Consider the following 13346-nt stretch of genomic DNA (forward strand, 5'->3'; position numbering starts at 1 on the left):
AAGGCAGCTTAGTGTTTAGGGGTAAGATTCAGGATTTACTGGTTCAGGTTGAACTAGATGCTTAACCCTCTCAGTCTCTCATCTGTAAAACGGAGGGAATAATAGTACTTAGCTAGGTCTTGTGATAGTTGTGAAGACTGAGAGAATAGATTTCAAGCGCTGTGCATGTGGCTGTCAACGAATGTTAAACTGCTGCTATTATTAAGGCCTTGCACGGGCGAAGCACTTCAGAGTTTACAAAGTGTTTCACTGTGTGTTATCATTTTGAGCGTCCCTGACACCCTGTTGAAGCCACCCTGGCATCCCTATTCACAGGAGAGGAAATACAGGCCCGAGGTCTAGTGAGTGACAGCGGTAGATTCAAGTCTAGGCCTCCGGTCGGCAGTTTTTGTTCTTAGTGTTGACTGGTGAGAAGAACTCCATTTATGTTTCTGGCTTAAATTCTGTTTTCTCCTGTTAGACCATTCAGCAACACTTTACAGTGCTAAATAGAAGTGAGACCATAATCACTCTCCATTCAGGATTGCACCACGTTTTTTAAATATGGAGATTTTTCAGCTGAAGTGTTGTCAACACTGGGAAAATGCCACATCCTTTGGTGCTAAGTATCTTGTAAAGAATAATTAAATTGAAAATATTTGGGGGCACATACTATGTGTAAGGCATAGTGTTAGGCAGGGGAAATGATATTACCGTGAATGAACTAAAGGGAGCTAAGTGGTTTTCAAAGTACCCAACAGGATTTCACATATAATAAAACAATAAATACTTATTAGTTCATTGGATAATTTTAGGGCCTAACACAAAGTATTTGCCTTCTTCAGATTTGAAATCTTTCCCGACTACTCTGCATGAATTACTGGTTGCTTTCAGTTCCTTCCCATCCCGTAGAAATCCAGGGTTTGCTCCAGCCCCTTTAGATGGGTCTCAAGATGGCCCCATATATCTCTTGTCCCTGAGACTCTCAGGATGAAGGCTCATGTCGTCCCCTCCATACTGTCCTTGGTTGGAGCTTTAGTTTTCCGTGGACCATCTAACTGCAGTCACTGGGAAGACCTCTCACTGAGTTTGAGATAAGGGAGGTGGTACCCTTACCCTCCTCTTCAAAGAAATTGTCTCATACATTCTCCCCTCTTCCACTCTCTGACTCCTTATTTTTAGCCTCAGCCTGGACCCTTAGGGCCAGGGAGCCTTCGTGTTTCTTTGTAACTTGCCCTATGGAGCTTTACCTCACTTTCAGTTTGGAACTAACAATTATACAATTATCATCTCAGTTGAAACTTCAGTTTAAAACCATGTTGTACCTCCAAGTACTAACTATGGTCTTTGCACCTAGGATCTTGGGCTAAAATAGACCTTGCAAGCACACTGCTGGAATGTGAAGCTAGCTGGCTCAGTCAGAAAATGTCTGCAGGGCAAGTCAGAACGATTGAAAAGAAGGACAAGGGCAGAATTATTTAAAAGCAAGGAAGCTGCCCAGCTTACCTCACTGAGGGACGACATGGGAAAATATTGCGGATATCATGGCAATGGCCTGGTATACTGACCTGGCTGTTACTCCATGGTTACCTGATGGCTATTTAACAGATTTGACATAGTTAAGCTTGGAAGTAGAATTACTGTAGAAACAAAATTGTTGACATTTCTTATACCTTAGATTAAAGAGGAAAACATTTAGTCTCTGACATTTACAAAGCACTTTATAGTTTCTAAACTGCTTCCATTTGGAGCATTTCCTTTTTATTACTTTATTTAGAGTTTATAATAGGTCTGAGAGGTAGTTGGTTTGGAGATTAGTATTCCAATTTGAGGGTGGACACAACCGAGGTTCAAAGATAGTAAATGACCCACAGTCACACAGCTAGTAATGTGGTCTGAGATCTGGTGTTTTGATGCCATCCACCACTATACATGAATAAATGTTATTTTTCAGGCAGAGGCCTCTTGTTCACAGCAGTGAGAAGTACCCCCTAAGCTGTTGACACTGTTAAGATATGCTTCTCATTTTCTCCCCTCTATCTCAACATATTTCCTGTATGGGGCTACGAGGAACAAGAATCTTTATGTTCACCTGAAAATGTCGGATTTCTGAGTTTAGAGTTAAGGTGACAATTATATAGGTGGTAGAACAGGTAATAATAAAATTTTACATACCCTAAGGATGCAAAAGTATAACAGAATGACAGCTATTTTTAACCACAGATGACCAGTGGGTTTTATAATTTATACTATAGTTTATATTACATATGCTTAATATTTAATATATATAGCTTATCTTTAAGAGTATATCATTAGACATACTCTTGAAAAGATGCAAGTTAAATAAATACTTCTTTCATGCTCACGATTTCCTCAGTGATTTTTATGACAATAACAAAGATGATTCTGAGAGAAAATCATTGCTTCTGGCATGGAATAAAAATCACCAGTTTAGAATTCAAATATTCAGTTTGAGATAGTTTCTGCTTTTGTCAATAAGGAATCTCAGTGCTTTAATTATTTTTATCACATAATTCCTGTGAGGTGTTCATCAAATTGATAGCCCATGCAGACTTTACATATAAATTTAAAGGTACAACTACATCAGAATGCAACTTGGTAAAAATCTACAATGCAATGGAAATTAAGTAATTTCATGGAACTAGATAGACACAAGATAGAGGAAAGGTCCTAAAATGTATTCACTGGGAAAAAAAAATTACGTAAAAAGCCCAATGGAACTCAGCTCTTACCTGTGCACCTTCAGTCTTACTTGCCTTTGATTACCATGGACAGAAGGGGGTTCTAGTTTTCGGGGATTGAGTTGGGAGTCTTAACTACAGATTGCTTTATTTTAAACAATTGCTGAAGTACCTCTACAGGAGAGACCATCAAAAACCCCCTATTCTTTGTCAGACTCACCTGTGAGGCATTACTGAATGAGATGTCTATATCTTTTGGAAGCTTTCAGCTGTGAATAACAGGATACCCACCCTCCTCCACCCCCATGAAAAGTAGTGTAAATAAATACCAAGGACATTTAGCATTTTATTTCACTATAAATCTCAAAGCAGGTTGTTTCAGGGTTGGCCCTGCAGCTGAGGAGTGGCATTAAGGAATATCAGTCACGTCTCCCCACCTGGTCCCAAGACGGCGGTAGCAGCACTGACCTGTACATCCTTACACAAGCCTCTCGGAGCAGGGGAGAGAGAGGAGAGGCCGAGCCCTTTTCACATGCTCTTTACACTGAGAAGGGAAAATTTCCCAGAAGCGCCTCAGCTGTATTCTTGTATTTCATGGGCCAGAACTGTGTCATACCACACGGCAGTCTCTGGAAGAGATGAAGAGGATTACTATGACCATGATTGATTAAATCAATCAAATTTCATTCCCTGGGTGTTGGGGGAGGAGCCCCTCTTCTCTGATGCCACAACCTGAACCAACTGGAGTCTGTTCAGCCATTGGATAGATGCTGACAGCATCCGCCACAATGTCTGGGTGAACTAATGAAGAATGTCTTCGGATAGGCAAGAGATTCTGAGGACTGCTCATCCAGACTGGAAAGAGAGAACTGAAAGAGTCATGCCCAGGCAGAGTGCTGTTTGGTGCCAAGTCCTGAAGTGAGACTGGTCTCTGGTCTGACTGCTTCCCAATCATGGCTGCCACATTAGAACCACCCAGAGAGCTGCAGAAAGTGCCTCTGCTCTGCATCCACCCCACTGCTGGTCCGGTTGCCAGGAGAGGAGAGCACAGGGGAAAGGTTTAAGTGTTTTTTACAGCTGCCGAGAAAGCTGTAACATGCAGCAGCCCGCAGGGAGGACCCCAGCTCTGGTGAAGGTCAGAGCTCCCCTGTCCGAGGGCCTCAGCCAGGATTAACAGGCGGCAGAGATGTCACTAGAATCCTTGGCTTCAGAGCAGGAGGAAAAGAGAGGATGCTAATGATGCATGACGCAGAGATGAGACTCACAGACCCGGGGTGCTGTCCTTGATGTCCCCCACTCCTGTTACCTTGCCTTCTTGGCACTTACCATGCCTTCTCCACCTGGTCACTGTGACCCCACTGCATTGTCCTCCTGCTCCAAGTGCACCCCACAGGAAGCAGCCCGAGTGACCCTCACAGACCGCAGTCCTGGACGTACCTCTCTCTGACCACAAGCTCTCAATGTCTGCCCTGGGTACTTGCAGGCATGTTCAGTCATGTCCGATTCTTTGAGATCCCATGGACTATAGTCCACTGTTCCTCTGTCCATGAAGTTTTCCAGCCAAGGATACTGGAATAGATTGCCATTTCCCCCTCCAGGGGTTTTCTTGCATCTCCTGCACTGGCAGACAAATTCTTTACCACTGAGCTACCTGGGAAGCTCAGTCTGACCATTGACCAGAAAGGACATCCCAGATCCTCTGGGTTCTGTACTGCGGCCTCTGCGTCTACCTTATTATAATAACTAGGATTTATTTGGGGGTTATAACAGGCTGTGTGCTAAGTGCATTCATGACTTTAAATGGGCAAATCTTTCAACCCTAAAGTTCTAAAATTATACTCATTTTACATGCACGGAAACTGCGGTTTGGTTTCTTTACTTGCCCAGGTCACACAGGTGGTAAAAATGGTGGATCTAGTCGGGACATTTCTGTGGCTTTCTGTACAATAAGCCATGGCCCAGGGAGATGGGCAGAAATAGTATGTATTCCTGGGGACAGCCAGAACTGGGGATGGCCCAGAGGATGGAGTCTGAAGGCACCGGCGACAGGCCCCTAGGCCGAGTGGGGGAGGAAAGGGAGAGGAGAGTGTGCTGGCCTGGGAGGTGTGGGGGAGGGCAGAGGTCAGAGGTCACATGAGGGCACAGATGGGATGAGGAGGTTTGAGGGGGGAATGAGAAGTGTGCTATGGCAGGAAGAGTCCCAGACGGGAGTCAGGAGGCCTGGCTTCACACTCCTTAGCCCTGCACCTGTGAGCACCTCCGTGAATAGCTGGGCTTTTCTCACCTCTGGGATGTGCAGGCTGAACTAAATGACTCTTGAGATCCAGCCAAGCCCTAGCAGTCCATGGCAGGAGGTCGTGGTCAGAGAGGCGGCTGAGGGTTAGATTTTAGAGGTGGCTCAGTGGTAAAGAATTCACCTGCCAATGCAGGAGGTGTGGGTTTGATCCCTGGGTCCAGAAGATCTCCTGGAGAAGGGAACGGCAACTTGCTCCAGGATTCTTGCCTGGGAAATCCCATGGACAGAGGAGCCTGGTGGGCTATAGTCCGTGGGGTTGTGAAAGAGTCGGGCACAACTTAGCGACTAAACAGCAACAGTTGTGAGAGCCAGACAGTGAGGTCCGAGGTGAGGCCTGGCTGGTCACCTCCGTGGGGAAAGTGAGAGGCCTGAGGGGGCTGGAGGAAGTGCTGCCGAGGTGGGGCTAAAGGGAAAGAAGAGCTGGCCTGTCAGACACTTTGTCTCTCCACACTCGTGCTGGTAACACCCGTGTACAGTGTCTCCTCACAGAGCCTGGCAGCGCCACAGAAGGCTGTGGCCCTGGGACCTGAGGATCTAGGAGAGAGAAACATCTCGGCTCTCTTGGGTGAGGATGGCAGTGAGCTGCCCTGAGGAGGAGCCCCCAGCCAGCCTGGAGGCTCATGGCTTAGAGGAGCTCACCCAGGAGGTGAGCTTACTTTGTCACTTCTTGGGGCTGTTTGATTTTCAAAACAATGTACTTCTGTTCTATTGAGTTACCAGCCCAAGGATATATTATCTTGGCAATATGCCAAGAAGGAAAATTTAAATAGAGGGCAAAGAGTTTAATTTAGCTTAATGTGGAGTTCAGGTAATCAAGGAAATGTAGAGTCCAGCTTTAGGTTTCAACATTCAGACAGAAGGGTTCCTAGCAGGTCCCAAATTTAGCCAATCACAGCTGGGCTGCTAATAGTAATATCCTTAAGAGCTAAAGATGCTAAATACCTATGTTCATTGTGATGAGAAGAGTCATACAATTCTTTATGCTATTCAGCTAAAAGTTATTACATACATTGGGTCCAATATATTATCTACCAAGAATGCAAAGTTATTAATAATAGCCAGGGGACTTCCCTGGTGGTTCAGTGGCTAGGTCTCTGCGCTCCTGATGCAGGGGGCCAGGTTCCCTTCCTGGTCAGTAAACTAGATCCCACATGCAGCAACTTAAAGATCCAGCATGCCTCAACTAAGACCCAGTGCAGCCAAATAAATGATAAGATAAATAAACATTTAAAAATACAACAGAAGCAATAGCTACAAAACAATGAGAATCTCATGATAATCACTGTGCACTTGAAAGCACTTTGCATCCGAGCTCCCAACACTTCACATTTCCCAGAGGTGAATACACAACCCCCTGCCCCCCACCAGAAATTGGGGATAAAAAAATTTCCATCTGAAACTTGAAAACATTGACCTTGCCTGATCAAGAAACTTGAAATTTCAGCACTGAAAGTCTCAGGGAAATTATTCTTTCTGTGTGTTTTCTGTGTTCACACTCAGAGATTGTTAAAACAAATGGTGTATTTTTGTGTTTTTTTTTAAACTTCATTGTGACAGTTCTTATTAGGGTATGGGTAGAAACAGAAGCTTTTCAGTTTTGGAACCATTTTGATTTTGAGATCTCAAACTCAACTAAGGGAAGGAATTTTCAGCATAGATGGCAGTGTTCAAAGCATTTTTTATCAGGAGTGGAGACCCCCTGGCTCCTCAAGCCCTTTGCTGCTCTGTCCATTGGCTGCAGCTGCTCCAGACCCCCCACTGGTCCTACCTTCCTCTGCCCTCTGATTAAGCTGCAGGAGCCAAGCCCCTAGCCAACCATTGCTCATGATACAATGTGCCGCCTCCTGTTTCAGCCTAGTACCCAATGCTAAAGATCTGCCAGGCTTTGAGCTAAGTGGCTTAAGTTCTTAGGAAGCCATGTGATTGCATCTTGTACCAGCTGGTCTCCTAAAACAGCTCCAGGCAGAGCGCAGTTGTCCAGATAGGACCCACTCTGAGGTCATGATTTGCCATGAGGAAAGCTCATCCAACGTGGAACAGCATCATTTTATGTCCTCTGAGCCCACAGTACAAGTCTCCCATGCTCCAAGAGTCCTTACTCTCAAGAATCTCACCAAAAAGAAAGATTAATGCCTCTGTAGGGAGTTCTTAAAGATGCTTCAAGCCATCTCTTTTTTGGTAATTATTTTTCTCACTGTATGTTACCCTCCTTGTTCACTAAGGTCCCAGAGAGGAGAAGCCCAAGTAGAAGAGAATGGAATTGCATAAGCTAAGCAGGATAGTAAGCACCTGAAAACAGAGGGCTTTTCCTTCTTGCTCACCTTTGGGTATCCTTGATACAAGAATGGTAGTCTATTGATTTGACATATCAATATAGATCTATACTGATCTATACTGATCTATATTGAGCATTTAGGTGTTTCATAAATACTTGCTGAATAAATGAACAAGTGAATGTGGGCTTGAGAAGATGATATTCAGGGTCAGTGTCATAATGTATGACCCATAGGTTCCAGGGTATCAGTCCACTGACAGTCACCCCCAGCCCCTCTAGCCCCAGTCACCACCAGTCTCTTGCTAGGTACTTCTGGGAGTGCCTACAGCTGTGCTGTCTTACCTGAGCTCAGAAACAAGTCCCATCACACCCTTGATTCACACCATCTTGAGAGCTCCTCACTGCCCCAGCTGTGGGAGCACTTCCTTTGGGAGAGTGTGGTCTGCCCTCCTGTCCACTCTTGCCACCCTGGGGTGGGAGTGCTAGGGTGGGCTCTCCTGATTCTGTGTGTACCTCATCTCCAGGCCCTGGGGCAGCACAGCTTCCTCCCAGAGTCTGACTCAGCCATTCACAAGTGGGGCATCCTCACTTCTCACCCGCTTCTCCCTCCTGGGGCTCAAAACCAGTCCACGAGCCTGGCTAAGGGTCGGAACCCGGCCCCTCTCCCCCCGCCATCCCTATCTTTTTCTTATCCTTCTATTCCTTTTGGCCCCAACAAACTCATTTCCCATCAGTGTCAATGTAAGCCAAAGAGCTCCTGCAAATCAGCTCCTGCAGGCAGGCACCTGCAGGGGTCACCAGCCTCCCAGTAGTCAGCCCAGGCCCGGTGGGAACTACCCAGGAAAGAGCGCTGGGCTTAGAGTCTGGAGTCTGAGGTCAAGCCTCACATCTTTCCCCTGACTGCTTTGTAACTTGGGAGAAAGAATCCATGGGAGATTACTGGGCCTCCCTTTCAGGGTCTGTGAAGCAAGTGGGTTCTAGTAGTCTGTGGTACCAGGTGATATCTGAAGGAGAAGACAGTGAAGACAAGAGGCCCATTAAGGAGACAAAGGTGTGAGAAATCAATGGTTAGCCAGGACAGGCGGGTAAGGGAGTGTTCCTCTGGGAGGAGACAGTCCACCGCTGAAGATGACAGGAGCAGCTTTTGTATCAGGTGCAGAGACAGAACACACCTCTTAGGTAGGGTTATGTCTTTGGTTCTGTGGTTCCAGGAGCTTCATCAGGATGAAGAACAGATGTCATCCTTTTGTGCAGTCACACAGGAGATGACCAGAGTGAATGTCAACATTTTATGAATCAGTGAACTAAAATGGACTGGAATGGGTGAATTTAACTCAGATGACCACTGTATCTACTACTGTGGGCAGGAACCCCTTAGAAGAAATGGAGTAGCCATCATAGTCAACAAGAGAGTCTGAAATGCAGTACTTGGATGCAATGTCGAAACTGACAGAATGATCTCTGTTCATTTCCAAGGCAAGCCATTCATTATCACAGTAATCCAAGGCTATGCCCTGACCAGTAATGCTGAAGAAACTGAAGTTGAATGGTTCTATGATGACCTACAAGACCTTCTAGAACTAACACCTCCCAAAAATGTCCTTTTCATTTTAGGGGACTGGAATGCAAAAGTAGGAAGTCAGGAGATACCTGGAGTAGCAGGCAAATTTGGCCTTAGAGTACAAAATGAAGGTCAAAGGCTAACAGAGTTTTGCCAAGAGAACACACTGGTCATTGCAAACACAGTCTTCCAACAACACAAGAGAAGACTCTACACATGGACATCACCAGATGGTCAATACCAAAATCAGATTGATTATATTCTTTACAGCCAAAGATGGAGAAGCTCTATACAGTCAGCAAAAATAAGACTGGGAGCTGACTGTGGCTCAGATCATGAACTCCTTGTTGCCAAATTAAGACTTAAATTGAAGAAAGTAGGGAAAACCACTAGACCACTCAGGTATGACCTAAATCAAATCCCTTACAATCATACAGTGGAAGTGAGAAATAGATTCAAGGGATTAGATCTGATAGACAGAGTACCTGAAGAACTATGGACAGAGGTTCGTGACATTGTACAGGAGACAGGGATCAAGACCATCCACAAGAAAAAGATATGCAAAAAAGCAAAATGGTTGTCTGAGGAGGCCTTACAAATAGCTGTGAAAAGAAGAGAAGCAGAAGGCAAAGGAGAAAGGGAAAGATATTCCCATTTGAATGCAGAGCTCCGAAGAATAGCAAAGAGAGACAAGAAAGCCTTCCTGAGGGATCATTGAAAAGAAATAGAGGAAAGCAATATAATGGGAAAGACTAGAGATCTCTTCAAGAAAATTAGAGTTACCAAGGGAACATTTCATGCATAGATGGGCACAATAAAGGACAGAAATGGTTTGGACCTAACAGAAGCAAAAGATATTAAGAAGAGCTGGCAAGAATACACAGAAGAACTATACAAAAAAGATCTTCATGACCCAGATATTCACAATGGCGTGATCACTCATCTAGAGCCAGACATCCTGGAACGTGAAGTCAAGTGGGCCTTATGAAGCATCACTATGAACAAAGCTAGTAGAGATGATGGAATTCCAGTTGAGCTATTTCAAATCCTGAAAGATGATGCTGTGAAAGTGCTGCACTCAATATGCCAGCAAATATGGAAAACTCAGCAGTGGCCCCAGGACTGGAAAAGGTCAGTTTTCATTCCAATCCCAAAGAAAGACTATGTCAAAAATGTTCAAACTACCACACAATTGCATTCATCTCACACGCTAGCAAAGTAATACTCAAAATTCTCCAAGCCAGGCTTCAACAATATGTGAACCGTGAACTTCCAGATGTTCAAGCTGGAATTAGAAAAGGCAGAGGAACCAGAGATCAAATTGCCAACATCCACTGGATCATTGAAAAAGCAAGAGAGTTTAAGAAAAACATCTATTTCTGCTTTATTGACTATGCCAAAGCCTTTGATTGTGTGGATCGCAATAAACTGGAAAATTCTGAAAGAGATGGGAATACCAGACCACCTGACCTGCCTCTTGAGAAATCTGTATGCAAGTCAGGAAGCAACAGTTAGAACTGGACATGGACCAACAGACTGGTTCCAAATAGGAAAAGGAGTACGTCAAGGCTGTATATTGTCACCCTGCTTGTTTAACTTATATGCAGAGTACATCATGAGAAACGCTGGGCTGGGGGAAGTACAAGCTGGAATCAAGGTTGGCAGGAGAAATATCAATAACTTCAGGTACGCAGATGACACCACCCTTATGGCAGAAAGTGAAGAAGAACTAAAGAGCCTCTTGATGAAAGTGAAAGACGAGAGTGAAAAAGTTGGCTTAAAACTTAACATTCAGGAAACTAAGATCATGGCATCTGGTCCCATCACTTCATGGCAAATAGATGGGGAAACAGTGGAAACAGTGACAGACTTTATTTTTCTGGGCTCCAAAATCATTGCAGATGGTGACTGCAGCCATGAAATTAAATGATGCTTGCTATTTGGAAGGAAAGTTATGACCAACCTAGACAGCATATTAAAAAGCAGAGATATTACTTTGTCAACAAAGGTCTGTCTAGTCAAGGTTATGGTTTTCCCAATAGTCATGTATGAACGTGAGAGTTGGACTGTAAAGAAAGCTGAGCACCGAAGAACTGACACTTTTGAACTGTGGTGTTGGAGAAGACTCTTGAGAGTCCCTTGGACTGCAAGGAGATCCAACCAGTCCATCCTAAAGGAAATCAGTACTGAATATTCATTGGAAGGACTGATGCTGAAGCTGAAACTCCAATACTTTGGCCACCTGATTCGAAGAACTAACTCATTGGAAAAGACCCTGATGCTGGGAAAGGTTGAAGGCAGAAGGAGAAGGGGACAGCAGAGGATAAGATGGTTGGATGGCATCACTGACTTGATGGACATGAATTTGAGCAAGCTCTGGGAGTTGGTGAGGGACAGGGAAGCCTGGCGTGCTGCAGTCCATGGGGTCACAATTAGTTGGACATGATTGAGCGACTGAACTGAACAGGGTGGGTGCCCATACTCCTAGTCAAGACTAGTTTTCTTTTGCTTAAGCTTTTGGTGTCATATCCAAGAATCCATTGCCAAATCCAAGGGCATGAAGATTTTTCTCCTCTTTTCTTCTAGGAGTTTTATAATTTTAACTCTTACGTTGTAAAGTCTTTGATCCATTTTGCGTCAATTCTTGTGTGGTGTAGGTAATGGCCAAACTTCATTCTTTTGGTTGTGACTCTCCAAGTTGTTCCAGCTGTTGAAGAGGGGTGAGAGACTTTTGTGAGGCAATAATACATTGTGTCACGTAAATGTCCTTTGATCCCGGGCCTAGGGAAACTGAACAGGGATCAGGAAAATGGGCTGTAAGATTCTAAGGGTACAAGCTTACCAGAGAGTGCACGGTGGTTGCCATAATGCATTAAAGAAACAAATTCCTTTCCTTCTCAGCAGGAACGGCTTCAGCTGACAACCAAGTTGGACTTGAAGGTGCAGGCAGCAAGGAAGGGCTGGTGGCTTTGGAGCAAAAGTTAAATGTGGAAGCTGCAGTTGCAGCCTGAGGCCACCAGGGGGCACCAAGTGGGAGCACCTTAAATGGCTACCATGATGCGGGTTATCCAGACGGGTATCCAGGCGGGTTATCTCCTAGAGGAAGAGAAGAACTTAGAGCACATGGGTTTTAACATTTCCATTGATGGACACTTGGAGCCAAAAACTATTTTTGTTACTTTTTGTTTATCCTCCCCCAAGATGGCATGAACTGGAAAAGCAAGAGTTACAATTAATCTCCCTGTCCAAAGTGCAGTTCAAAAAAGAACATTCTGTTTTTTAGGACCCCAGCTCTCTGTGAGAAATTCTGTACTAGCATTCAAAATTAAGCCATGTTTGCCAAAATGTAAATTTCTTTTAATGGCTAATTTTTTTTTTAAGTGACTGCTTATGTTTGCAGCAGAGAAAATAAGAGAAAAAGAGGAGGAATAATTTATCTAAAAAATAGCAGCTCTATTTTGGGGAAGGGATGTTACAGAGAATCAATGTAATTTTGTAATATTAATCTATTTCAAATTTTTCAAATGTCAAAAATGCAGTTTACATTTACTGCCACAAATTCAGTGAACATTTTTCATTATGCACTAAGCAGAAAATTTGAAATTAAATGTTCAGCAATGTTCAAACAAATGAAGAAATCCCCTCCCCCAGGCCATCCTTTGACATAACTAGGACAATCCAATATAATAACCCTCTAAAAGGATTAATTCTGCCTAAAACCAGCTCCTGAAAAAAACCACATGGCACTTTCTGAAACATTCTTGATAATGTGAACACCATTATTACATTTACAACCCAGGAGCATGGTGCTGACTCTGTCTTGGAACATTCTATGATAATGCTGAACAAGGGAGTCTTCACAATCAGAGTTGCAGGAAAACCTAAATAATAATTAAAATATACAAAATAAAAGCAATAAGATCGCATTTTGCTTCTATTAATTTAATAATATATTTTAAACATACTCACTGCTGGTAATGTTGTAGCAAAAATGGCCCACATGTATGCTGTTGATGGCAATGCAGATCAACAGTGCCAGGCAAAGTCATTCAAAATTTTATCTGATTCAGTGATTGGCATTATTCATCAGAATAACAATGTTTTACACCTGCTTAATGCAAAATTATTATAAGAATGTTTGTAAGCTTGGAAGCCTCCTAAATATCTAGTGGAGGTGGTTGATGGTTAGGTAAAACGTGAGGTACCCACTTAATGGGGGGATTCTCTCATTGCTCAGTTGGTAAATAATCTGCCTGCAATGCAGGAGACCTGGGTTCGATTTCTAGGTCGGGAAGATCCTCTGGAGAAGGAAATGGCAACCCTCTCCACTATTCTCACCTGAAGAATCCCATGGACAGAGGAGCCTAACAGGCTACAGTCCATGGGATTGCAAGAGTCGGACACAACTTACGACTAAACCACCACCACCACCCCATCTAATGAAAGGCTCGGGTATATGCAAGTGAGACAGTGTTACGAGGCACAAGTAGCTCTATCAAGGCAGAATTGTAAATGTATTTTCTTCTCTTGTTG

The 13346-nt window shown here is 44.0% G+C and overlaps 2 long non-coding RNA genes across 2 annotated transcripts; both read right to left on the reverse strand.

Annotated features, from left to right (window-relative positions):
* Window positions 1–3003: 3003 nt before the first annotated feature.
* LOC139029696 (uncharacterized) lies at window positions 3004–4502 on the reverse strand. Its single transcript, XR_011481906.1, has 2 exons — window positions 4119–4502; window positions 3004–3310 (listed from the first exon to the last, which is right to left on the reverse strand). It is a non-coding gene; the product is annotated as an uncharacterized lncRNA (long non-coding RNA).
* Window positions 4503–10670: 6168 nt separating this feature from the next.
* Window positions 10671–11896, reverse strand: LOC139039621 (uncharacterized). Its single transcript, XR_011492955.1, has 2 exons — window positions 11656–11896; window positions 10671–11520 (listed from the first exon to the last, which is right to left on the reverse strand). It is a non-coding gene; the product is annotated as an uncharacterized lncRNA (long non-coding RNA).
* Between the last annotated feature and the right edge of the window lie 1450 nt (window positions 11897–13346).

The sequence above is a fragment of the Odocoileus virginianus genome, chromosome 19, assembly GCF_023699985.2.
Source record: "Odocoileus virginianus isolate 20LAN1187 ecotype Illinois chromosome 19, Ovbor_1.2, whole genome shotgun sequence".
NCBI classification, from domain to species: domain Eukaryota; kingdom Metazoa; phylum Chordata; class Mammalia; order Artiodactyla; family Cervidae; genus Odocoileus; species Odocoileus virginianus.